The sequence below is a fragment of the Solanum stenotomum genome, chromosome 3, assembly GCF_019186545.1.
Source record: "Solanum stenotomum isolate F172 chromosome 3, ASM1918654v1, whole genome shotgun sequence".
Classification (NCBI taxonomy): domain Eukaryota; kingdom Viridiplantae; phylum Streptophyta; class Magnoliopsida; order Solanales; family Solanaceae; genus Solanum; species Solanum stenotomum.
In genome coordinates this window covers 19,560,290-19,570,860 of record NC_064284.1, presented here as the reverse complement: position 1 = coordinate 19,570,860, position 10,571 = coordinate 19,560,290, and the positions used below count along the sequence as shown (strand labels likewise).

The window sequence follows — 10,571 nt, the reverse complement described above, 5'->3', positions numbered from 1 at the left end:
ATATTTTCACATCTTTTTAAGTGCCAACTATTCGTATGTATATAATTGAGCAAAGCATTATTGTGATGAGTTAAATGGAATAAGAGGTCATATTTTAAAATAACAATATACTATATTATGTTGAAAATATTTTTGTATGTTTAAATTTCCTCTTTCTTTTGTAGGAGTACGAATTCTCTATAACATTAATAAATATAAGAATTACAGAAGGACTTAAAAAAAATTAAGTCGTAAAGAAATTTTATATTTATTCATTTGAATTGGTTATGTAAATTAACTGGTTATATGATAGTATCTTATTTTAAATTATGTGAGATTTTTTCGTCTACCAAAAATTAATTTGACTCATTTTTGAAATTCAATTGAATTTAAATTAATATAATATTCTAAAATTAGGCAATATATATATATGTGTGTGTGTAATATTTAGTCCATATTAATAATTTTTTATGAATTCAGTCATATTTTTAATTACACTACACTTAATATAATTGGCAAATAACAATTTTTTTAACCCAATTTTCGCTTTAATTAGAAGATCAATTCCTTCCTTTTTCTTCTCCTACCATTCTAAGAATTATTTAAGTAACATGTTTTTCCATTTGACCAATTTGTCATTTATTCTACATTAATTTCGAGAAATTTAATATGAAATAAATCAAGACTATAAATGGAACAAAGTAAATGAATCATTAACTATAAATTAAACTTCAATTTCAATCATATAATATGAAATTTTCCTTTTATATGGAACAAACTAAATGAACCATTAACTACAAATTAAACTTAAATTTCAATCATACTATATGAATTTTTTTCTTTCCTTTCTTTTTCTTGACAATTTCCTTTTCTTTTCCTTACTCCTCTCTATTTCTTTTCATTTTCCATTTTCTCCCATTACTGTCGTATCTATATATTATTACTTACTTCTAGTCTATAATTTATTTTAATTTTACTTTATCTCCTTCTAATTATATGAAAAAACTTCCATACTCAATTTTATCTCTAAATTAATTCATCATTTTCTTCTACAATGAAGAAATGATAAAGAAGATGGAAGGAAAAAAAAACACTACATTCATACAAGAGTTTATGCTTACAAAATATGTCAAATTATTTGTGACTTCAAGATACGTTAGACGCCATTGATGTTTGGTCATGCTTCCAATCATCATCACGATAAAAGAACTCTCTGATCAACCTCTTCACCAATGGTATATGTGTAACATTCAACAAATGATCTGTTTCATGCCCAAATGGCTGAGGTTTTGTGTCTTGAATGGTAATAAACAAATGATCTATTTCATGCCCAAATGACTGAAGTTTTGTGTCTTGAATGGTAATAAGTGTGTTGATAATCTAAGAGGATTAGAGGAGCATCAAATAGTAGCAATATTGATATTTGAAATTACAAAGTTGTCTTTGACTCATGTTTAGGACATGATTCTCCAATCCGATAGTTTGTATGTTTGTTTATATAGTATTCACAAGTTACTGGTAAATAAACTTTTCAAATTCTATAATTAAGTGATGAATAAATCCTCTTAAATTTTGTAATGAAGTGACTCATATACAAAAATGTAACTGATGTTGGGTTGGTTTTGAAACGTTTTGGATGGGCTGGATTTTAGAGGTTGTGGGCTGATGTTGAGTAATAATAACTCATATTAATTGTGACCTTTTAGACGTTTTGGGCTGCTGCTATATTTATTGTGAACTTTTAGACGTTTTGGGTTGTTACTGAGTAATTAATTACTCTTATTTAGTGTGATCTTTTAATGCATCGATTATTTTTTTTGTAGGAAAACTCAGATTTATTTTTTATTTAAAAGATAAAATAGATAATTGCAAATGCTGGCAATTGGAGGTTGCCACATCAGCGATTCTAGATTCAGCTTTATATATATATATATATATATTGTGTTGACTTTCTTAAATCTTACTATCGAATAAAGAGAAAAGGAAAACAAAGAAACCCCTCTATAAGTAGTTGTTTACCATAGGTATCCTTGGTGATGTAGAATATGTCTTAGAGTATTTTACCATAGTCCTATAATTAGTCAGGACGAAGGCCGATGTGTACAATCTCATTGGTGAATCTGGATCCACGAGAACTTAATAATTTCTGCTTAAATCATTTTTATGTATTAAAATATAATACGCATTAAATATTATAAATTTCTAAATGTAAACCTTGTTATTTTGTATATATTTTAACTTAAAGTTAGTATAGAAATTCATATATTATAAATTTGGATCGTGGAGCCTAAGGGAATGCAGAAGAGAAAAAAGAAAATTAGAAAAAAAGGGCCCAACCGGGTTCGAACCGGTGACCTCTTGATCTGCAGTCAAATGCTCTACCACTGAGCTATGGACCCATTGTTGTGATTGAATAGCAAGTTAAATTTATATAGAAATGTCTATTAAGTCAGTGTTATGATTTTGGCGCATGACACCAAACTTACTGTTTATCTTTTGAAGTATTTATCAGGAGTCAGGACTCTTATATTTATCCAATATATATGGTTATTTTGGTGTCATTATTACTCTTTTGTTGATCTTTATAATCAACTAGTATACGTGCCCACGCGTTGCGCGGAGATTTTTAAAAATTATTTAATTGTTCAAATATATTACAGCATTTTAATTTTATTAAAATATAATTATCATCATATTTTTCATGCAATATACTTAATATCATAAATTTTTATATAACTAAAGGAACAAATCATATAAATGCATGCGCACGATCATCAAATAACATTTTTGATAAAACTAAATATTATAATTATATATTTCTTATACAAACGTTTCAAAAATATATTATGATTAAAAATAAATAAGAATGAAAGAATTAAGAGAATATGTTGGTACACTCTCTCAAATTAATACATGAAAAAAAATTATATATTATTTTCTTTCAATGGAGAGATTTTGCGTAAACTAAATAATTTATTCATTTTCAAAAAAGTTTCATAATGATTATAAAATATTTCTCTGAATAATAAATTCCTCATGTTAATGTTCAATTTAAAAGTTGTGTACAAAAATACATGACATCTCTTTATTCATTTCATATTGATCAAGTGTTTACGCTTCTACTCCTCTAAGTGTTATCTAAGTAAGCTAAACATTTTTTATATATAAAAAAAAAGGAGGACGGACTCTTCAATTATAAAAAAAATTATTTTGAGTTGAAAAATTGTATATCCACTATAAAAGTTAAATATGTGATAGTTATAACTAATAAGCATTACATTAAGTTATGGAATAGTTTAAAAATTAAGTACATTAAAAACATGATTTATATATTTTAGATTATATAGCCATATATTATGGGAATGTGATTAATCGTTTCCATAAAAATAGGCTCATTAAGAGTCGAGAGATGATATATTTGAAAAACAGTTATAAATGTTAAAGACAATATTTCTCAAAAGTTTGAAAAGAATTTAATAACAGTTAAAATTATTTTAATGTTAATTACAAATACTGTTATTTTAACATATTCATTGTTGCCTACATTTTTGTGAAACAACTGAATGTATTTCAAATTCAATATAAGTTTTGTTTTTAAAAGTCTCCATTATGCATGGAACAATTATTTCAGCCACGTATTCATAATTAGTTAATACTTATTTATAATTAGTTAGTATGTATTTTAATAATGATACAATGCAATCTAAAAATACGAATGTGTCTTAATATTTTCGAAATCAATTATTTTTCTTAATTGTTCTCTCCAAAAGCTTTTGCCCTTTTTTAATGTGTGAGATTATGCATGTATATGTATATTGTGTTGGGGGCAGAGGTTGACCTTTTTTTTTGTTTTAATTTTTTTTATTGAGTTTGCAATTTTTATTAAAAAAAATTTAACTTTTGTGGTGGTTACTGAGTAAGTTTACACATATTTTTAAAATTTTAATCAAATTATTTTTTATTTTATAATCTTAAATTGCAATTTCAAACTATTTAATTTTCCGTTATTTATAAACTAATTTTAAAAAGGATAATGAATTTTTTGGAAAACAGTTACGTTGATTGGTGAAGAATTATCCGTTTGTTTGAATATTTTATCACTAACCACTCCTTTTATTTAGGTTAGAAGTGAGAAGTTAATGTGCAGTTAAAATATTTTTTTTATTTCTTTTTTTTTCATTATAATTAAATAAAAATGTGCAATTAGATGGTTCAAATTTTAAAAATACCTTTCCCAAAAAAGGACCACGACGTTGAGCTTTTTTAAAAATATTATTTTTATTTTTATTTTTAATTTTCTTTTTAGTGTTTGAAATTTCTATTTTTATTTTTAGAATTCCAATTAATTTTAATAATTTACAAATTTTGTTTTTTTTTTTTGGTAGTGCTGACAATAAACATTATAAATTTTTTAAGAGTCCAAAACGTGTTAAACAATATATAACAATTATCTTTTTATTTATTAGTTTTATTTTCAATATTTGATGATTTATGTTATTACGGGTATATAATTTTTATTTTATTTTTTACATTTTTAGATTTTAATTTAATTCTTCTTTGTGGTAAGTTTTTTTTCTGATTTATATAATATACAGATAAATTATATATCTATATATAGATTATTATTATTATTATTATAATTATTATTCTATTATTATTATTATTATTATTATTATTATTATTATTATTATTATTATTGTTTTTTCTTTATATGAGGAGATTGTGGAAAGATGGTTAAAATTTAAAATGTACCTTTCCACAAAAAAAGGACCACACCGTTAGATTTTTTTTTTTTTAATAAATACATACACATAATTAATTTTAATTTTTTTTAAAATCTGATTTAGTGTGGTGCTAACATGTGTCCTTTTTTCTTCTCCTATTATATATAAATTATATATAGATAGATTAGATGGTTCAAATTTAAAATTTTAATTAAATTATTTCTTTTTTTATTTATATTTTATAATCTTAAATTGCAATTTCAAACTATTTAATTTTTAGTTATTTATAAACTAATTTTAATAAATTGTATTATAACAGCTTTTAAAACAATTTAGAAGTAGAGAGTTAACGTCTACGGTTAGATTTTTTTTAGTTTTTTCTTTTAAATATTTTTTACGTGTAATTTAGTAGAAGTAGATAATGTTAATAAACTTCATTATAACACCTTTTATATACGCTTTCACTATTTTTTTTTGCATAACATTTTTTAAAATAGCATTCTTTTTCCGTCTATTTTTCAAATACAGATTAAAAAAGATTGATTAAAATTTGTAAATTGTATTTTAATTTTAATTAATAGATTATATAAAATTAATTTTACGTAATTATTAAATTAGTGATCATAATCTGAAGTTGCATATATAAATGAATAAATATAAAAAAAGTATTAAAAATTATAAAATACAACAAAAAGTAATATTATAAAACATATAATTAACTTTCGGATTATTTAAAATATAATATATTTAATTTCTAATATGTACATACGTATATGTATATATTTTCCTGAAAAAAATTCTCAATTTAACAGTTTTTAACTAATTCTCTACTCGTTGAAAGAGTGAAAGTTTAACATTGAATTATGGAGATGATCTTCATGTAATTTTTCAATGTTATTGAGAGATTCATCGTCACTATCTAGGCCACTAATGTTATTTCATGAAACTATCTTCATTGATGTCTTTTGATTTTATGCTTTGATCAATAAACTTACTTTCTTGGTTCCTTCCATTTAAAAAAAAATAAAGATAAAACTAGCGTGAATTCATGATTGCTTTAAAAAACTTTCAAGCATATATGCAAAATCTTGTAAATATTCAACCTAAAGATAAATTATTTCACATCTAAATATTATCATACTCAATATTAAAAATCAAAAAATAATCCATAGTCACAACATAATTAAAATAAAATAAAATAATACATAAAAAAACAACATATTTCCTAACAAAATAGGAAGGAAAACACAGAGGCCTCAAAAAAGTGAGATTTTTCCATAATTACCACAAAGTCTGTTCAGTACCATAGTTTGCAACGAACTCCTCTTTCTTGAGATATGAATTGCTCACTTAATTGTTCAACTTCTCTTGATTTTTCTCGATCATTTTTCCTTGAATCGATTATGATCATAAATTTGTGCCCTCTTTTAAGAAGGATAAAGAAATTTTTTGAAAACAGTTACGTTGATTGAGGAAGAATTATCTGTTTGTTTGAATATTTTATCGCTAACCACTCCTTTTATTTTAGGATAGAAGTGGGAAGTTAATGTGCAGTTAAAATATTTTTTTTTTCTTTTTTTTTAACTATTATCAAATAAAAAATGTGCAGTTAGATGGTTCAAATTTAAAAAATACCTTTCCATAAAAAAGCACCACAACGTTGAGCATTTTTAAAAAATATTTTTTAATTTTCTTTTTAGTGTTTGAAATTTCTATTTTTATTTTTAGAATTCCAATTAATTTTAATAATTTACAAATTTTGTTTTTTTTGGTAGTGCTGACAATAAACATTTATAATAATTTTAAGAGTCCAAAACGTGTTAAAAATATATAACAATTATTTTTATTTATAAGTTTTTATTTTCAATATTTGATGACTTATGTTTTTTACGGGTTTATTAAAAAATATATTTTTATTTTTACATTGTTAGATTTTGATTTAATTCTTTTTTGTGGTAAGTTTTTTTCTGATTTTTATAATATACAGATTAATTATATATCTATATATAGATTATTATTATTATTATTATTATTATTATTATTATTATTATTATTATTATTATTATTATTATTATTATTATCTACATTTTTGTTTTTCTTTAAATCAGGAGATTGTGGAAAGATGGTTAAAATTTAATATATACATTTCCACAAAAAAAAGGACCACAACGTTAGAGTTTTTTTTTAAATAAATACATACACAAAATTAATTTTAATTTTAAAAAAATATGATTTAGTGTGGTGCTGACATGTGGCACTTTTTCTTCTCCTTTGTTATATAGATAGATTTTTTAATCGTTATGTTAATATAAATTTTATATATTTTTTTAAATGGTTATATCACGATAAATTTAAGTAATTCTTTAATAAAACTTAATTTTTAAAATTTTAGTTTAGAATTTAATATGATTACAAATTATAAATAATTAATTTTAATAAGGATATTATTTTTCTATGATGCAATAGGATTTTGGGAATTCTATTTTGTGACTTTTGTCTTATAAACCATAAGTTATAAATCTATCCAAACATGCTCTAATAAAAAAAAGATAGAATTATCAAAGATGTCCCATCTATAAGACAAATAATAATTTTATCGAACTTTATAGGAAAACGTAAATAACATATGTTTAAACATCATACTCTTCACAACAATACTACTTAAAGGCCATGAAATAAAAACTAAACTAAATAAACAGAAGGCTTAAAAGACTGGATAATGCGTGATCCTTAAAACTAATTAGGCCAACTAATTAATTAGTCTAAATAGAAATGTTAAAATTTAAGATTATAATAAATATTTTCCTTAAACGGTTATGATTAGTTTTAAAACTACATATTTTGTTTCTAATTTTAAACTTATATTTTAAAAATTAATTAACCACTCTCAATTCAAAATTTTGAATTTAAAATTTAAAAATATAAATTAAAAATATTATGTAACTCTTTAAAAAAATAATTTTTATAATTTTTAAATAGTTTCTTACTTCATTATTAGAAAGTATCAAAAAAACAAAATCAACACACTAATTATTCGACTAATTAAAACTTAAGCATCAAACCAACAAACTCAAAATATACTACTAAAATAGTATAGAATCTTAGATAACTTCAACAGAATATTGAGATCATTTCATGATTGTTTATACAATCAAATAAAAACAAATGTTAAAATTTTGTATTAAATTTATGATCATGACAAATTTTTCTTGCGCTAAGATTAAAAATCTATATTAAAAAAAGAGACATGAATTAATACGGTGAACAAACTTGTTAAATTCTAAAATAAAAAATTATAAATACTTACCTCTAGTGTTGATTTTATACCCCAAGAATCTTCCAAATATTAAACTGTCACATTTTGAAGTGACACACAAACGTACTAAAAAAATATCAAAATTTAACATTTAGATTGAACAACTTTAGCAAAAATGAAGAACAATGAATATACATATAAATAAGACAAAGATAAAAGATGAACAAAAACTGATACAAAGAAAAGAAAGTTGAAAGAATGGTTTGCCAACATCACTGTAGTATTAGTATTTATATAAATAGTTTCAATTCTATAACCGTTTTTTTAACTCATTAATTAGAGAGATTAGAGAGATTTGCAAACCGTGTGTTTGAATTTTTTTGAAATTTAAAATTTATTTTTAAAACTCTTTCTGTGAATTTAAACTGTTTATGCACTTTTTAGAAATCTGCCAAACAAATTCAGTTTTTTTCTTCAATGCTACTTTTTTTTAAAAAAAAAAATCAGCATCCAAAAAAAAAGAAAGCAGATTTAAAAGTTATTTAAAAAACCGCTTTATACGATATTAAAAAGCAATTTTTTTATACGATAATAAAAATAAAATAGACTTTTTTTTTGTGATGACATTTGTCAGCGTTTTTATATAAAAATAGATGACATTTTGTCCGTGTTTATATAAATGCATTTTTTTTTTTAAAAAGGTATAAATTAGTTTTTTTTTAAAAATATTAAATCTGTCCTAGATATAATTTTTTTTAAATTGAATTTTGAATATTTTAACTGATTTGAAGTGGAGTTTTATAACCAATTGATTTTGACACTTGTGTTTTTATTTCAAATTTAGAATTTAAAATATTTAATTAGTTATATAATATTTAATTATTTATAATTTAAAATTTTGAATTTTGTGGTGCTGACATGTGTCCTTTTTTCTTCTCCTATTATATATAGATAGATTTTTAATAAATTAATGATATTTAGTGGTTTTAAAAAAAATTCATATATAGAAATAAGAAAACTGAAAGTAACTCATCAGATAGCAAGTCGTATTATTGCTTATGTACGATTGAAGAACGTAACGAGAGTCAATAACACTTAATATTTCTTTTTAAAATACCTAGTAAAATTTTATATATTTACTTGTCACTGATCTTCATGTTTTTTTATCCTATATCTAAACAATTATTATATTTTATTATTTCGTTCTTTGAAAGTATTCTATTTTTATTCATGAATGAGTGTTTTAATTATATTTATTACTAATGGCTAGTTTATTGATTTTTTTTCTTTTAAGGAGATAAATTGCATGTATGATAGTCATATATTTAAGAAACTGTGATTCTTTGTTTGAGAGTTAAGAATACGTTAGTGTTAATTTGCATCTCATAATAACTTGTATATCATCATTGCATTATTTCTACTTGCAAAATGATGCTAGACTTTTGTTTTCTTTAGTTTCTATAATCACGGTTTAATTTTTTAAAAATGATTAATATAAATTTTTTGGGGATAGAATACTTTAATCATTAGTTTTTAATTAATATTAATAATTTATTATTTAATTTAAATCAAGGTGAAATATTTTATTCACGTGAAATGTCATGTGTCGAGATTTTTCAAATAAAAGAGAGAGTGCATTGCACAGATGAGGTGTGTTTCTCAATAGTTGAAGTATCAAACTCAAAAAAGAAAAGAAAAATAGTTTAAGTATATTTTTGACACTTATCTCAATAAAAAAATAAAAATTCATGTCCCCAACTCAAAAATATTGTTCCCTTCTGTCATTTTTTTTTAACCCTCCCTAGGAGCTCCCACCTCTTTAGCTCCCTTGATAACTCGAACTCGCAACCTTCGGGTTGGAAGTGAGGGATGGTTACCATCCGAGCAACTCCCTCTCGTCTCTGTCATGTCATTTTAACTTGCAAACAAATTTATTTCTATTTTGAACAAATTTTTGGTAGCATGTTGACTTGCACAAATAACTAGTTGACCTAGCTAATTATTCATATTCGGGGGGAGTTAGGTCGGGGTTTGTGGGTTCGAACGAATTCAATAGCTTTTTCGTAGACCCAATATTTATATTAGAAAATTAAATATTAACTTATGAATCCTAAACAAAACTGATTTACAATTCAATGGTAAGGACAGAGAAGGAAATTTAGACCCCCCAAACTCCTAATACTGGCTCCACCCTATTTATATCACATAATTATTCAACGATAACCTTTTCTTGAGTTCATTACTTAAATGGTCCTTCAATTATTTGAAATTATCTATGCTTATATATAACATTTCAATATGTCACTCAACCAATCAAATATCTATTTACTCTCTAAATTATCAAGGGAAAACTACCTAATTAGACATATATCCATACCATATATACTAATATTATCTCTACTTTAAAACAATTACATATATTGCCACTTTTAATATTTTATACCATATATTTTAAAAGATATAATTAGATACACTAAAACCCTTAAAATTAGAATTATCTTTACATTCAAAAATCAAAATTAATAGTTCAAATACCTTTCTCTCTCATCAAGCCCCTCCCTCAACCTTCTCCATAAATCGTCTATCCCCAATTCCCCACCCCCACCCCCACC

The 10,571-nt window shown here is 23.3% G+C and overlaps 1 protein-coding gene and 1 non-coding gene across 2 annotated transcripts in view; both read right to left on the bottom strand.

Annotated features, from left to right (window-relative positions):
* Window positions 1–10,571, bottom strand: part of LOC125858057 (heavy metal-associated isoprenylated plant protein 39) — a 273,143-nt gene that overhangs the window by 218,445 nt on the left and 44,127 nt on the right. The window lies entirely within an intron of this gene.
* TRNAC-GCA (transfer RNA cysteine (anticodon GCA)) lies at window positions 2,307–2,378 on the bottom strand. Its single transcript has one exon. It is a non-coding gene; the product is annotated as a tRNA-Cys (tRNA).